Below are 16650 nucleotides of genomic sequence, written 5' to 3' on the forward strand. Positions count from 1 at the left end.
TAAAGATCAATGGGTAAAGACAAGTAAAATCCAGACCATTACACAGGGAAAACATAAAGGAGCATTGATACTAAGAGAACACAGCAATAACAGAATGATAGAGACAATAACAGAATGATAGACATAGATAATGTAGCAGAAATGCATAAGGTATGACATTGCTATGGAAAGAAAATAACAGTCCCTCCTGGAAAGAATCATAAAAGCACTTCATCCGATGTGGGGAGAGGCCAGTCCCTTAAGTTTCTGAAAGAAACTGAAAAAATGAGGTAGTCTTAATGATGCCCTGCCAACCCCAAGGATGTCCATATAATGCCTGAAATGTGTTACATTATATGGCAAAAGGAACTTTGAAGATGTGAATGAAATTATTGACCTTAAAATAGATTATTCTGAACTATCCAGGTAAACCTCCCCCAGTATAATCCCCTGAGTCCTTAATTACAAGAAACGTTCTCAGGTTGTAGAGGGAAGTGAGATTCAATTAGACAAAAGGGAAAGCCAGAGAGATGCCAAACTTGAGAATTAAATGTACCATTGCTGCCTCTGAGATGGAGCAGCTCACACGAAAGGATCAAAGTGAGGCCTTTAGAAGTCATTGCTGGTCAACAGCTAACAGCCAGAAAGGCAACTCGTAATAACAAGGGACTGGACTCTGCCTGCAACCTGAATGAGCCTCCTGATGGCAGACCACCCACCGGCACCTTGACCTGGGCTTTATGGAAACCAGAGCAGGAAAACCAGCAGACCGAGCTCAGAATTTAAAAAAAAAAATTTAATGTTTATTTTTGAGAGAGGGAGAGGTAGAACATGAAAGGGGGAGGGACAGAGATAGAGGGAGACACACAATCTGAAGGAGGCTCCAGACTGTGAGCTGTCAGCACAGACAGCTGACTCAGATGTACTGCTTGCTCCAATGGGGCATTAGAATGGTGGGTTCTTGAGGACAAGAATGAGGAGTTTCTTAGGAGCTTCTGAAAAAGGATAACAAAATTACCTCATGAGAGTTACTCAAATAAGTATGCGCACTTATCTGAAAGGATAAGTATAAGTAAAGCATAGCCTAAAAGGGACAAAGACTCATAATCAAATCTAGTAAGAACTAGATTCTTTCTAGATAAAATACAATATAATGTCTAAAGAAAGAATATCAATTAAAGAGAAGATTTTTCATTCATGGCTTAAAAAACAAACCATTAACATGTTGGCCATGCCTATCCAGTTGTTATCTAGGGGAAGGGAATCCTATTCAGGGGATTTTCTGTGTCCTAGTCTCATTGGCAAGATCATTTCAGTCTCAGCTGGATGTCGTAATTACCTGCATTAATCTCTCTTCCCTTATTCTGATCTCATATCTGACAAGCAACCATCTGAGTAGAAATTGGCCTACATCTGACTGTGTAGTTATGCCACCCCCCAGGAGAGGAAAATTTCTCATTGTAAATCAATTAAACAGCAGCATGACTTTATGTATTAGTCATTTCAGCTTTGGGGAACCTTCTTGAGAGATGAAACCCTTCTCAGTTTTCTAATAAAATCAAGCATCTAACTTTTGGGGAGGCCACGAAACCAAGAATGCTAATCTGTTAAATGTGATAGAAATCACCAGTCCTTCCTGGTAATGTTCAGAGATTGTTCCAGATTATATGCATCTTTTATTTCCCATTTTATTTTTTAAAATATTTTTAAATGTTTATTTTTTTAGAGAAAGAGAGCACTGGAGCGGGAGAGGGGCAGAGAGAGGAGAGAGAATCCCAAGCAGGTTCCTCACTGTCAGCACAGAGCCTGATGCAGGGCTCAAACTCAAGAACTGTGAGATCATGACCTGAGCCAAAATCAAGAATCAGGTGCTTAATTGACTGAGCCATCCAAGTGCCCCATTTAAATTGGTGTATAATACAACCTGATTTGTTTATTATCACTGATAATAACAGTCCTTATATTACTTGAATTATTGGTAGAATGACAATAAAAATCTCATTTCCCTATTTAGTAATGGCTTAAAACTAAGAATAGAAGCTATAAGGAATAGATAATACTAATTGTTGTTTCAAAACATGACCAGATCCATCAGAAGTTAGATTACTTGGTTGTGTGTGTGTGTGCATGTGTATGTGTAAAACATCATTTCTTTAAGATACTTTAAGAATTTCTAAGTCATTCTTAATTCTTTTATTTTTGTAACCATTTTGGAAGATTATTCCCACTTAGAAGATATTATAAGTCACATTGCAAATTTTAAGTGTAACTTGTGGGGGTTTAAGGAGGAGTGGAGCCTGAGCATAGATTCCTGAACTGCCTCTCACCTGAAAACTCTACTTGGAGTGGCTCAACTCCAAAATGCTTTTCCAGAGTCTTTGAGGCAATGAGTTTTGCCAGGAGGTCTATGGAGAGTCAGCAGAGAGGTATCTTGCCTGCCTCACCTGAGTGTTTCTTATCACTCAGTTAAAACCATGCTAGTAGGTACCTCTTTGCTGAAGGGTCATAGGCCAACCAGGTTGACCCATTCTCCTACAATGAAACCTCTGATCTCATTGTTTTGTTTGCTATAATACATATCAACCAGCTCCTATAGCCAACAGGGAAAAACGACCTCAATTTGCAATTTTTTTTTAATATTTGTTTATTTTTAAGAGACAGAGAGAGAGTGAGAGAGAGCACAAGAGCATGAGTTGGGGAGGGGCAGAGAGAGAGGGAGACACAGAATCTAAAGCAAGCTCCAGGCTCTGAGCTGTCAGCAGAGTCCGACGCGGGGCTCCAACTCATGGACTGTGAGATCATGACCTGGGCTGAAGTTGGACACTTAACTGACTGAGCCACGCAGGTGCCCCTAATTTTGCAATTTTTGAAAAACTTAGACATTTATTTTGCATTTAATACAAAGGAAGGTTGTTTTTCCAAGTTGTAAGCTCAAACAATCTAAATAGTATCTTCAGTATCTTGAATTTTTGTTATATACTTTGCCCTTCTGTTGTCTTTTTTAGTACAGAGGACTTGTAATAGTCATTCTTGTACCCATCAATATTTAACACAGTGACAAATATTAGTTAGATTGGACTCACAGTAGTTTGAATTCAATAATCAAAATCAGTTCCTTCATTTAAGTAATAATTGTAAAGATGGGTGAGGATTTTCCTCCCATTACTGAAATGTTTACTGTCAGAAAAGAGGAACTGGGTCTCAGTATTCTGTAATTCTTTTTTTTAAGTGTTCTTCCCTATAATTCTAGTGATTCATTCCATATTTACTGACCAGCTACTAGATGCAAGAGTTAAAGTGACATATGAGTCAACTGAAAATCAGACATGCATCATAAGTTTACTTTTAATTTAGACATTTGTAGGTAACATTCTGTCCATTTCTCCCTCTTAGTACTTGTATATATGTGTATGGTATTTCCTGCTTTTCATTTTATATGATAATTAAACTATAATTATCATTTTAACTACTTGGCACAATTTAACATTTCTGAGCTATTTAGAGTGTTATTTGGGGGAAAATAAAAATTGGTTGAAATGCATTTAAATTTGCATTTCTCCTTGACATTAAAAAAGGTTAAGTGTATCTGTCCTATCTTTGAAGTAGTTTAATTCTTTCTGTTCTCAGAAATGAAGTGGAGTATTGTTGATATTTTCCTTGAATAAAAATTCAAATTAATTAACAAACATGAATTCAAAAGTAAATATTGAACCCTTACTAATTTCCCTATCCTTTTCTCTGAAATATGAAAAATTTTTCCAAATGGAATTCTATACCCTCTCCCAACTGCCTATAAAAATTCCATCTATACTTCAAAACAGTTCAAAACTATTCTGTCTACCTATTTACTTACTTACATACATACTTACCACACTAAAAAGAAATGTTCTCTTAGGCAGAAGAACAAAACAGAATGTGTATCCACAGAACTCAAGACAGGAAAGTGTTTGAAGGAAAGAATAATCCATTGTGTCTAATACTGCTGAGATTTGGGGTGGAAGATCATTCTTTAATGACCATGATATGGCAAAATGGAAGTTATTAGTGACCTTGAAAAGAGCAATTTCACAATGGGTTGAGGAGAAAATAGTAATTAGGAGATAGATGGGTGAGAATAGACAATTCCTTGGGTCTGTTGGAGCAACATGGGGCAGGGGAAGTTTTGTATTTTCCTGTTTCCTTGTTTGCTTCTTTTAATAAAGGAGAGGCTGAAATGAGCTCCTGTTTTGGGTCATATGCACAATCCTTGCATGCATCATTCTATGCAAAGAACACACTGGACTGGACCTCAAAGGAATTGGTTGCATTTCTACTCTGCTACTAATTAACTCTATCATCGTAATTAGATACATTCCCTTAATCTCAGGGTATCACATAAAATGATGGGTTAACCCTCTTCCACAATGACATCACTTGTAACTTTGAATATTATATGTGGCAATCTGCATTCTGTGTCAATGACTTATTGGACTGAATCTCAAAAGAATTTGAGACCCTTGCAGAGTGAGACAGGCCAGGTGAGAATGGAACATTTGAGACAAAAGCATCATGTACAAGACTGATGTAAATGTCATTTGAATGTTTTAATCTCATTTAATTTTTTAAATACTGAAATTATTGTTAACAATTTATATTAATCTTATAGTTACAGTAAGTGGTCTTCTGATGTCACAAACAGATAATTGCTTCTGAAGCACGTATCCAGTTTAAAACTGAATAACCCTCAAGTTAACATTGTTTAAGCTCTGCCTAAATAGAACAAGCTTTGTTGTTATTTTCTCTCTCCTACTTGTGGTTAATACTGCCTAGAATTCTACTTTCCTTAGGTTTACCTCAGATTCTGCTTATAAGCATGCATTTAATTGGTATTTTATTTTTTAGGTTAGCATAACTGCTTTGAGCAAAGCTTTGAGTTGATGCTCACTCTGTTAAGAGTATGGCTTTACTGTGCAAATCATTGTTTTGCCAGCTTTATTCACCTCACATCCAACTGTGACTTAGAATTATGTCTGAGAAGGTATTCATGCTGTGATCATAATACTTTGTGATAAAAACTTCTTGACTAGGTACTTTAGATTTCTAATCAATAACTATTGCACAAATTTATAATTAAACAGAACTTTAATAATAATAATTCTGTGTTCTTTCTAAATTTTCATAGTCATATAACAGTACGTTTTTGTTTTAGTTGTACATAGTTAAATAATGCTGATTCCCAAAGAAAGTGGGCTCTGCTGGGTTGACTTATGGGTGAAGGACAAGGACTTTTATAACTGTACATTCAATCAGTTTTAATGCATACAATTTTCCTTATAGGTTAAATTGAACTGGCACTCTCAGTTTAGAGCAAATTGTTAAAGAATGTGACCATAATGAACAACCTCAGTTACTATGATTTTCATTGGAGAAGGGGGAGAAAAAGAATGTATTTTTAGCATTATATATTTCACCATAAGTAAAGTTTAATATTTCTTCAGAAGTAACATTTTCTCTTTTTGGAAAAATTTAACTTCAAGAAAAAAATTAGCTACATGCCCACTATCCAAATATATTAATTAGCTACATTTTTCCTTAAATTTCTTTCAGTTTTTTTAAAGCAACATAAAATAATATCAGCAACATTATCAGTTGTTGCTTATTATGTGCTAGACATATGACTTGTATGCAAAACCTGCTTTTTAACCATAGCACTATTTCAAGTCTTATAGTTACATATTTATAATCTTATCCATGTTAAGCACATCCATATTATTGTCTTTAAAGCTATATTTTACATGTTTTATTACAATATGTATATTTATAAGCATATATCTTAAAATAGTTGTAACCATAATATAACTCTAACTTTGTATCAGAGTTGTTTTTCCCTCAAGGTTTACAAACTCAAGTAATTTCAAACTTTGTAACAAACATTTTAAAGGGGAACTAATATTCTGGTAGGATTTATAGCCCTCCTAAGTTTTTTTTCTGTTGTGAACAGTATTATGGAAAAAGAGTCTTAAAATTTGGCTTTAATTTCTTAGAATAGTTTTCCTTAAGTAGATTTCTGGATCAAAGGATGTGAACATCTTTAAGGCTCCTAAATACAGATGGTAAATTATTTTTTTCCAAAGAATGAACAGTTTGCTCTGCAACAGACAGTGAATGAAACTCTTTAAGTTATACTATAGTCAATACAGGTTATTATTATTTTTAATCTGTGGTAATAGCAAAAGCATGTTTTCATGCATTAATTTACATGTCTTTGATTACTAGTGTGGCTATTTTTTTTTTCTCTATATAAACCATCTATTGTCCTTAACATAAAAACTAATGATTCATATTCTTTATCTGTTATTATTTTTAGAGTTTTAATGTCTTCTTTATTGATTTAATGAGGCCTTTCTTAATGTGCAAAAGCCATTTACTGAACTGTCCTTTCAAACTGCTTTGTGAGAACTAGCTGTTAGACTGGGCTGCTGCTTTTAATGAATGAATGCAATTCTAAGATGGTGTACAAACATCATGAGAAAATTCAGTCTCAGAAATAAAACTTGTGCAGCCTGTTAATAGTTGGTATAGTATTAGCCACTGGATATGGATATGAGGTTGGTTTTGATATTCTTGTTTCTTTAAGAATCTTAAGAATTGCACTTATAGACTATCATTAGGTTATTATATTAGAATATTTTGGTACTTCTAATTCTATTTTTAGTTGTATCATGTATTCCATTCATTTCAACTTTGTAATAGTTACTAACCAGTGTCTATTGTAATAATGTACATATTTCTGTAAGCCATCTCAAATCCTGTTTTTGAAAGACTAAAGGGTACAAAAAACCTTTCAAATAAATAAACTGAACACACTAATAAGTGTTTTCAATTGATATTGATGAAGGTTTTTTCCACTTTAATCTACAAAGAATATTATATTTTATGTAATCAAATTAATCAATTTATCCTTCATGATGTCTCCATTCTTTTTTTAAGCTTACAAAATACCTTAAAGTAAATGTGCCCCTAAATACTTTGTGTGCATAGATAAAGAGATGAGGAAATGGGGACTGAAACTGAGATTTCCCCTTCTGTGCTGCCTTTCTGTTTGTGACAACAGATTATGAGACTCTTAGGCTCTACTCTGAACAATGCCTTATGACGCTGTAATTTGGCAGTTATGAAAACTTTCACCACAAGTAATGGAAAGCTCAATCATTATTAGTCTAAACAAACACATTTTTTTTCTCCACCCTAAATGTATAGGTAGATGTTTGACATAATTATAGAATTTCTTGCCTTTCCCTCCTGCTGCAAGATGGTTGCCACCTTCCTAAGTATGAAATCTATGCTCCAGAAAGGAAAAAGCTGAGAGATAGAGTAGTACAAGAGACGTCCACTCAAATATCTTCGGACGGAGTTCTGTGTCATGACTTACCTTGAGCTAAAATGGGGATGCCAATGAGTGTGGAGAATTACTTACTATTTGTATGGAAAGCCACCTTCTAAATTTTAAGTTAATTGTTTCTTCTCAGAGTACAAACTTATTTAAAGTTGGTTCTATTCCAGTTTTTTCCTTACAAGAATATCAAGCAAAATACATAGCATTAATATTTTTAAATTATCTATTTAAATTTCAGGATAAAAATAAGTACATTACTTTTCTTATTAAGTATACACTCTTATGAGGGAGACATAACCTTTTTCTAACATTTAGTGTAGCAGCCTTAGCAATCCATGTTTTAATCACACAAGTATTACCCTAAATATTTTACTCAGTAAATGAGAATGGAGGTATACCCAGGTCTCACACCAAGCTAAAGGTTTTAGAACTGTGTTGCAAATTAGATCACTGGTTCTATTAGTTTCTATTACTGAATCACAAATGATATAATTTAGTAGCTTAAGACAACACAAATTTATTATCTCACAGTTTGGGTGATCCAGGAGTCTGGGTATGGAATGGCTGGCCCCTCTTCCCAGGATCTCACCAGGGTGAAAGCAAGGTATTGGCTGGGGCTACAACTCATCTGAGGTTCAAAAAGTCCTTCTGAATTTACTGGTTGTTGACAGAGTTCAGTTTCTTGTGCTTATAGGACTAAGATCCCAGTTTTCTTGCTTATTGTTGGCCAAAAACCACTCTCAGTTCTTTGTGGTCATCCTCAGGGCCTTGCCACATGGCCATCTCCATTGACAGTTCACAGTAGACCTCTTTGCTTCTTCAAGGCCAGAAGGAGCACATGTCTGCTGCACTGAATTGCTCTCATCTGGAATCCCTCAACAGCCTCTAGTCTCTTTAAAGACCTCACCTGATTAAGTCAGGCTCACTCAGGACAATCTCCCTTTTGATTAATGTAAAGTCAACCCATGAAAGGCCTTAATTACTTCTGCAAAATCTCTTAGATTTGCTATATAGCATAACCTAATTACAGGAGTGACATCCTTTCCAATGGTATCATATTCATAGTCTCACCCACGCTGAAGGGGAGTGGCTTATACCGCCACATGTACAGGAAAAGACTCTAATTAAAATCATGGGGCCCCTCTTAGAATTCAGTTTGAACTACCCTGTTCAAACTTTAGTGTTATTTTTAATATTTTCAAGAACTAGTCATGAAGCATAGAATTAAAGAAAGTAAAAAACAAAAGCCAAAATACAAACCAAAAAAAAAAACAAAAAAAAAAAAAACAAAAAAAACCAAAAAACCCCACCCCAGCAAGTATATCTGAGGATCTATAAGAAACCTCTCAGGTAATTGAAGGATGTATTTCGACGTGGAGTGTTTTTAATGTAAGTATGTTAGGATCAACTATTAAAATCAGGCAGACTCCAGTGTCAGTGTTCTTACCCACTATGCACCATCTCCCACTCCATATATGTAAAACTTAGGATGGTCCCTCCCCCATAGAAATTTCTCAGTAAATGTTACCTCAGATTATTCTATTTACTGATTAAAATGTGTTTTCTTTTTGGTACTACTGCATGGTTTTGAAGGTTGGATGACTGGCGTTTTGTTAATGGGATGATTAGTATAAGCTGTGTGGTGTGGCTGAAAATGGGCTCTGCAGAGAACTACAAAATGGTTTGACTTCTTGTCCTTCAAAGAGTGTCAAGAGAAATCGAACTGATTGCAAATTGACTAGGGTTGAGACAATTTTATGTGGAAAAAATGACTTTATTCAGAGAATTCTGGCGAATAATTTCTTTGTATCATTTTTAGGGCATTGTGCTATTGTAGCAATCACATTTATTCTCAGGAATCTCCTCCGCCCTTATGAACTTTCATTATCTGACACTCATTTCATCAGTTAAAATGAGGTGGAAGCACAAAATTGGGATATCATTGGGGAAAAAATATCTAACTGGTGATTTGATGATATCTATGTTTCTCAAAAGCACCTATACAGAAAGAAAAAGAAACAGCTTTCTTTTATAGTGGAGAGTCCTAACCTTGGAGTTCATTCTAATTCTCAGCCAACTCTGAGAAATTAGACAAATCTGACCTTTTGAGTAAATTGGAGAAAAAATTATCTCTGAACCACATTGTATTACTAATGGCTTGATAATACCATGTGAAATAAATTAAAGAATAATTTCTTAATGTAATTAAATATATGGAATGTATTGATATTAAAACTTTTGTTCTGAATTTTATGTTGAATTTGAGATACATTGGATTTTTGTTGTTTTTTGATGCATGAATGTGATAACATTGTGTTTCCATTCTTTAATTTGAAGAGATTTAGGTTTAAAAACTATATTTGTACCATATTACTATGTGTATTTTAAAATATAATGGAATGGGGCACCTGGGTAGCTCAGTCAGTTAAGCATCTGACTCTTGGTTTTGGCTCAGATCAGATTGGTGGGATCGAGCCCGTGTCGGGCTCTGCACTGACAGCATGAGCCTGCTTGAAATTCTCTCTGCCACTCCCCTGCTCGCTCTCTCTTTCTCTCTCTCTCTTAAATAAATAAACGTTTAAAAATAAAACAAAATATAATGGGTAAAGTCAAAGCATAGGGTTGGAGAAAAATGGAAGTTTATTGTATTCAACTTTTTCTTGTCAGTAGATTTTTACCTTAGTTCTTTTATATATCCATTGAAAGACCTATTAAAGAGAGGGCTAAGGGGGCTCCTGGGTGGCTCAGTTCATTAAGCATCTGGCTTTAGGTTTCAGCTCAGGTCATGATCTCACAGTTTGTGAGTTCAAGCCCTGCCTTGGACTCTGTGCTGACAGTGTAGATCCTGCTTGGGTCTCTCTCTCTCTCTCTCTCTCTCTCTCTCTCTCTCTCTCTCTCAAAAATAAATAAATAAACTTAATTGTTTTTTTTTTTAAAGGGAAGGTTAAGTAGTTCAGATTGAGTTCGGATTGATTATAGAATAAATAAGGTATCCTACATTTATAGAAGGTTATCTACTTCTTGGATGCCACAAATTCTTGACTTTTATTTTCCTTAAATTTTGAAATCAAACTAAAATTGTTTTTGAGTTATTGATTTGAACATTCCATAAAAATCTTTTGTTTTTTGCGACTGAATATTTAAATTTACATTTTATATTTAATTTCATTTTTATTTCAAATTCAATGATTGTACCATTCCAAATTGGAAACACAAATACTTGTCAGTTTACATGTTTAATTCCAAGACTGTAAATAAAATAACACCTCCTATGCTATTTCTTTCATGGTTATAGAAAGAATACTTTTCTTGCTATCAGTGATATTTCAGTTCAAAATATGATATTCAGAAGAAGTTCAGTTTAGGATTTGTTTTTTCTCTTAATTTCTTCATTATTTTGAATTATGGAGCAACTAAGATGCATATGGAGAACATAAAGGTAAGAATATTCTTACACTTCACAAATTAAAACTTTCAAAGTTGCTTACTTCGACTTCCCTGTGGTATACTTTTTTCAATTATGATTTCTTCTGACACTTTAATGTTCTTTGCCAAACCCTTTTGTAAACCCATGGTGATATTTATCAGGTGATTGAATTACAGACCTTTTATTCTATTCCTACCTCAGCCTCTGACTCTTTGAATGACCTTGAAAAATTAATATTCCTCCTACTATCTCTAATGGTAACACACACACACACACACACACACACACACACACAACTAAGAGAGATATTCTGAAGCTTGATTATAATTATGATTCATAATGAAGTCCACTGAGAAATTTTAAGAAAAGGCAGTGTACACAAAATATTATTATAAAATTCTCTAGAGTCTTCATTTGTAGGTTATTATTTACAGACTTCAACAGAATTATATTTCATTTGTGCCGGTAGGGTCTCTGATGTTTTTCTGTCAACTAAAACTTTTATTCTTGATAATAAATGTTTACTAAGTCATGGGTTCCTTGAAGAAAAAAAATGGATCAATTTAAAATTGTTAAGTAACATACATGAGTTTTAAATTACATTACCTTTACAATCAAGTTGGGTGAATTTAAAATATTAATATATTTAACACATACTTAAGAGTAAGACTGCATAAATTATCTCATTCAACCCACCATGCTTTCACATTTTGATGGGGTATTTTAAAAAGTCACTCAAAGTCACTCAGATTAGATTACAGAGTGTAGTCTAGTATCTAAACATCTGGGTTCTAGTGTCAGATTGTCTGTGGTCAGATCTTTATCACATCTAAGCTGTGTGAATTTAAGCAACTATAAAATAGTCTGTATTTCAGCATACCCATTTATTAAATGGAGTGTTACATCAATGAGATAATACATATTAATGTTTGGCACAATATAAGTACTCAATAAATGTTAGTCTTTCCTACAGGACTGGCCATGGCTTTATTCCCATATGTCAATGGTCGTTTTTGATTCAAATTAGAGTTAGCTTCAGAGCATTGAGTATTTTCATTCAGATTTCCTCTTTGGTTTATGATGTAGTTTATTGCTGGTCATAATTTTTGCTCTGTTCCTGTTTAAACTTCTTCCTTAGAGTTTTCATTCATTCTACGATCTCAACTTTCATATTTATGAATATAAATTATACTCTTAAATCTGAAGCTGTCATGTAGACATTTATTAATAATAACAAGTATAAAATACTTAGTATTTATGGAGCATGTGTTATGTGCAAGGAATATTTCCAAGTACTTTACATTCATTATTTTGTTTAATTCTCAAAATAACAACATTAGGTATCATTAAAATTAGTCCTATTTATAAATAAGAAAACTAAGGCAATCAAGATTGGCCAAGACCACTTGGGTCTTATGGTACAGAGAAGAATTTTAGCTCATATTATCTGACAATAAGCCCATACTCAGAATCTCTACATTCAACCTTCTTATATTTCAGCTGTATGTCCTTCCACCACTGCAAAATATACAAACTCACCGTTTTCCTTCCCAATCTGACCTCTTTCTAATATGTATATTTCTAATATTACTGCGATTACTCCTACTTGAAATTTATGACTCTGTCCTATAACATCTTTTTCTCTCATTTGGCACCATTGCTTCCATTCTTCCTTAGTAGTATTTCTAGCTTAAAAATATGTTCTCATGAGTTACCTACTAATCTCCAACCCTGTGTGATTGTCACTGCCACTACCCTGGACTAGGCCTTCCTTAATGCATGCCTGGATTACTGCCTTAAACCCTCTGTTACTCTCCCCTGCTTTCAACTTTTCCAGATTATACTCCAACTTGCTGTTTACTAGCTATGTGACCTTGACAAGTTAATTTATCTTCCCATGACTCAATTTTACAATGTGGATAATAATATCTACCTCTTAGAGTTGATCCAGACTTCAAAACCTAACATTGATAGGTTTACATAATTTGGCCTATGTCTAGCCTAGTATTGTTTCCTAAACAATCTATTTTAGCAGGACTAGTCAGTGTTTTCTTTCTCTTCTGAATCTTTATAGTCAAATCCTGTAGTTCATTCAACCTAGAATGTCTGTCTCTTCCTGTCTCAGTATCTAGTTTTTATGAGTGCTTCAAGTGCCAGGTTGGGCTCCACTTTCTTAAGGTCAGTAAGTTGTCCTTTTTTTTTTTTTTTTTTTTTTTTACTCTCCTGTAAAAAATTACAGTATGACATCTTCCCCCCTTTGGTATTACTTATTTTGCTACTTAATTAGGTATGAGGTTGATTAGTGTTCCTTGTTTCACACTTCTTCATTTAGACTGCATCTTTCCTTCTTTGTCTCACAGTACCTAGTTTAATGCTTCATATATAGAGGGCAGTTGGCATTTAACAAACATTTGAATCATTTGAACTCTTAGGTAAATTTCCTGCTCTGCAGTTTATTCCCATTAGTTCATAATGGAACCCAATGGAAATTATCATTTTTCTCCACAGCTGCCATTTCTCCCTTTTCTAATTGTGTTACCATCATGAGGTTTGGATGGGATTTGTCTCATTTCCAGCTACAAGAAAAGTCCTATTTTCAAAGACCAATTAAAATTATTATATTTTCATTGTTCCCAGTGATTGAGTGAATCAGTGAATCAGTAAGTATATCAGGCTGAAGCCACTCAGTGTATGTCAGTCACCTGGGTTTTCATAAAAGTAAACCCAGTTCTTTTGTTTATGATTTAGATCAGTGGTTTTCAAATTTGATGTGCATCAGAATTATCTGTCAGGTTTGTTAAAACAGAGATTTCTGAGCCTGACCCCCAGAATTTCTGGGGTCATAGGTGGGGCCCAATTATTACTCTCCTGGTTGGAAGAAGACCATACTTGGAGAACCACCATTAGAACCTTGTTACTCAAAGTGTGGTGCACACACCAGTAGCTTTGATCTGGGAGCTTGTTAGAAATGCAGGAGTTTGAACTTGAAGACCTACAGAATCTAATTTTCAATTTAACAAAATTCCTGCCAAGGCGATTCACATGCTCATTAACTTCAGGAAACACTGGTTTAGGGATAGAAACTTATTCTCCCTCTGGCTGCCCAAGAAGCAGATAACTGGTTTTAGTTGCCATTCATCCTGTGACCATAAGTGGAGCAAGCTTTAAAATGAAGCCTATGACAAAGAAGGTGGAGTAGAGATAAGGGAAACCCTGTATTCTTAGTGAAATTGTTAACCTGGGTTCACTCTTGTCCTAAGTGTGAATTTTATTTTATTTTATTTTTTCTTCTTAGACCCCAAATTTTCTTTATCATTAAGGTCATTTTAAGTTAGAATTTCTATTTCTTAAATAGTAGCTATACTAATCTCTGCTGGGAAAAGTATACAATAATTTAAGTAACAAAACAGATGGGAAGGGGGGGTGGGAATAGAGGAGAGGGAAACAAATTACAAGAGACTCTTAACAATGGAGAAAAAACTGACGTTTGATGGAAGTGGCTGGGGAGGAGATAGGTGATGGGTATTAGGAGAGCACTTTTTGTGATAAGCACTGGGTGTTGTATGTAAGTGATGAATCACTGAATTCTACTCCTGAAGCCAATATTGTACTATATATTAACTAGCAAAAATTTAAATAAAAATAAATAGATAAATAAAATTTGAAATAAGTGAGGGGTACACATGAGGATAATTTCCCCAGGCAATTGGGCAAGAGTTGAAGGAAACCTAGGGAAAGAGAGGATAACAAAGAAACTGCTGATGTAAACATCCCTAATCTCAGACCATATGCACAATCGCATACTTCACCTGAGAGGGAGAAAAATGGTAATAAAAATATTCATAACCATTCTTTGAGTATCTATCACATACCATTGCAGTAAGTGTTCTTATACATCATCTGATTTAATTCTCATTTACACCAGACAGTATTGAAAACAACCCCATGTGGTGTGGGCAACATTCCCATTTTGTTTATTAGGAGACAGAAACTGTGAGAGATTAAGTAACTTGACCAAAGTCACACATCACATATAAGTCTTCTCACTCCATGGAGATGGTTATTGTCCACAAAGTATGAATAAAGATGAGGAGTTGAAATTATATAACTTTTTTCTGTAATACCCCTGATTTCGAATCCGAGAGACCACCAAGGAGCCGATACCGACGCAAACGCACGAGGGTTTATTTGCAAGCTCGAGCTTGGGCCCAAGTATACCCGACACAGCGGAGCAGGGACTTGGACCCCTAGGTTAAAAGGCGTAGCAGTTTTATAGGGGCCAGTGGCCAATGAGATTGTAACACACACAGAAAGTTGCATAGTCATGTCAGTCCACACGCAGGTGGCCAATTGAATTACAATTTACCCTATAGTAACTGTTTGAACTAGCCTATCACTCTGGTCAGAAGTGGCGCGCAAGTTTGGCGGGCAAAAGGCAGGGTTTACATTCTTTGGTGGTTAGGGGTTCTGCATTCCTATATGAGCCTGTTTCCAGTAAGGGTGTGCTCAGCGGATTGACTAGGCTGGGGGAGTGTCTTAAGCAATAAGTAGGTCATGTGGGGGTTATACATGAGATGGTGGGTGTGGCATAAGATGGAGTCAGTCTTGCTCTGCTTGTCCAGGGGTAGGGGATTTTTGTTAAATTCCTTGGGCCCCACATTTCCTGGGAGGTATTCTCTTAGAAGAGTGATAAAGACAGTGTAAGCTAGTTAATTGAATGTGCTTTTGGTTTTAAGGAATATTAATTATAAATATATTTTTCTGTAGTTTTAAAGTAGATGAAGTACACTTGTATAGGTATCTGATGACTTAATTTTTTTCATATACCAAAAATGCCACCCCCATAAATCTATGAATAGTCACAACAACAATAAAACCCTAAATAATAATGTTTAAATGGTATCTTATTTATAGATAACACTTCATAGAATTTATTTAATGTTAAAATATGTGGTAATCAACTTGGGCTCTGAATTAACAAAATTAAAATAGTTATTCTCTAATTGACATATGAAAAGCTATGGTAAAACACAGTATTTTAACTATTTATGAACTTCAGTATGTGTTTGATTACAAAGAAAAAGAAATATTACTATTCTTCAGCTGGCATTTGGTAGAAGAAATAAAAGCCATTCCTTAGAAAGGAAAAACATCATTCTCTGGAAAGTCTTCTTTGTGATGGTTATACTTCTCAGGGCAAAATCTTTCCTCACGAAATCTACAGCAAAAAAATGATTTTGTGTGAATTATCAATTTTACATATTTCTGCTTGAAGTGAGAAAATGTAACTTTAGGGAGAAAAGGAACTCTAAACACAATATTTACTTGATCTGTAATTAGTAGCACATCGTTCATGGTAATTTGAGAACAAGGAATACAACAATAGGTATTAAATCTATTTCATATGCATACAAGGTATTAATGAGCACTTCTAAAATCTAGTGGCTTTTGTTAGTGTCAGGCGTTGGGCGGGGTAAAGATAGGAGTTAGAGTCAGAAAGAATTTTTTGCAGTCTAAGGCTTTATTGGGAACTAAGGTTCCAGGCGAGGTTCCTTGACTCAGGGAGTGAGAGGAGTCAGAGAAGTCGCCCTGGGGTGTGGTGGGGTAGGGTTTTTAAGCTGCAGCAGTTCCGGGTTTAGGTTCCGGTGGGTCTTTCGTGCCAGGTTGTGCTTTTGCTCGGTGATTGGTTGACCTTCAGTTTGTTCTGGCAAGCTGCTCGGGGCTCTCCGTTGGGTTGTGCTGGCGCTCAGTGATTGGTTGACCTTCAGTTCCTTCCGGCGCACTGGCAAGATGGCCGTCCCCTTCCAGGGACATCCTAACAGCTTTTGCTATTAAAATGATTAAAAAAAGATATTCTTTGCCTGTTTTG

This window comes from Panthera onca, chromosome B3 (assembly GCF_046562875.1).
Source record: "Panthera onca isolate mPanOnc1 chromosome B3, mPanOnc1 haplotype 2, whole genome shotgun sequence".
In the NCBI taxonomy this organism is placed as follows: domain Eukaryota; kingdom Metazoa; phylum Chordata; class Mammalia; order Carnivora; family Felidae; genus Panthera; species Panthera onca.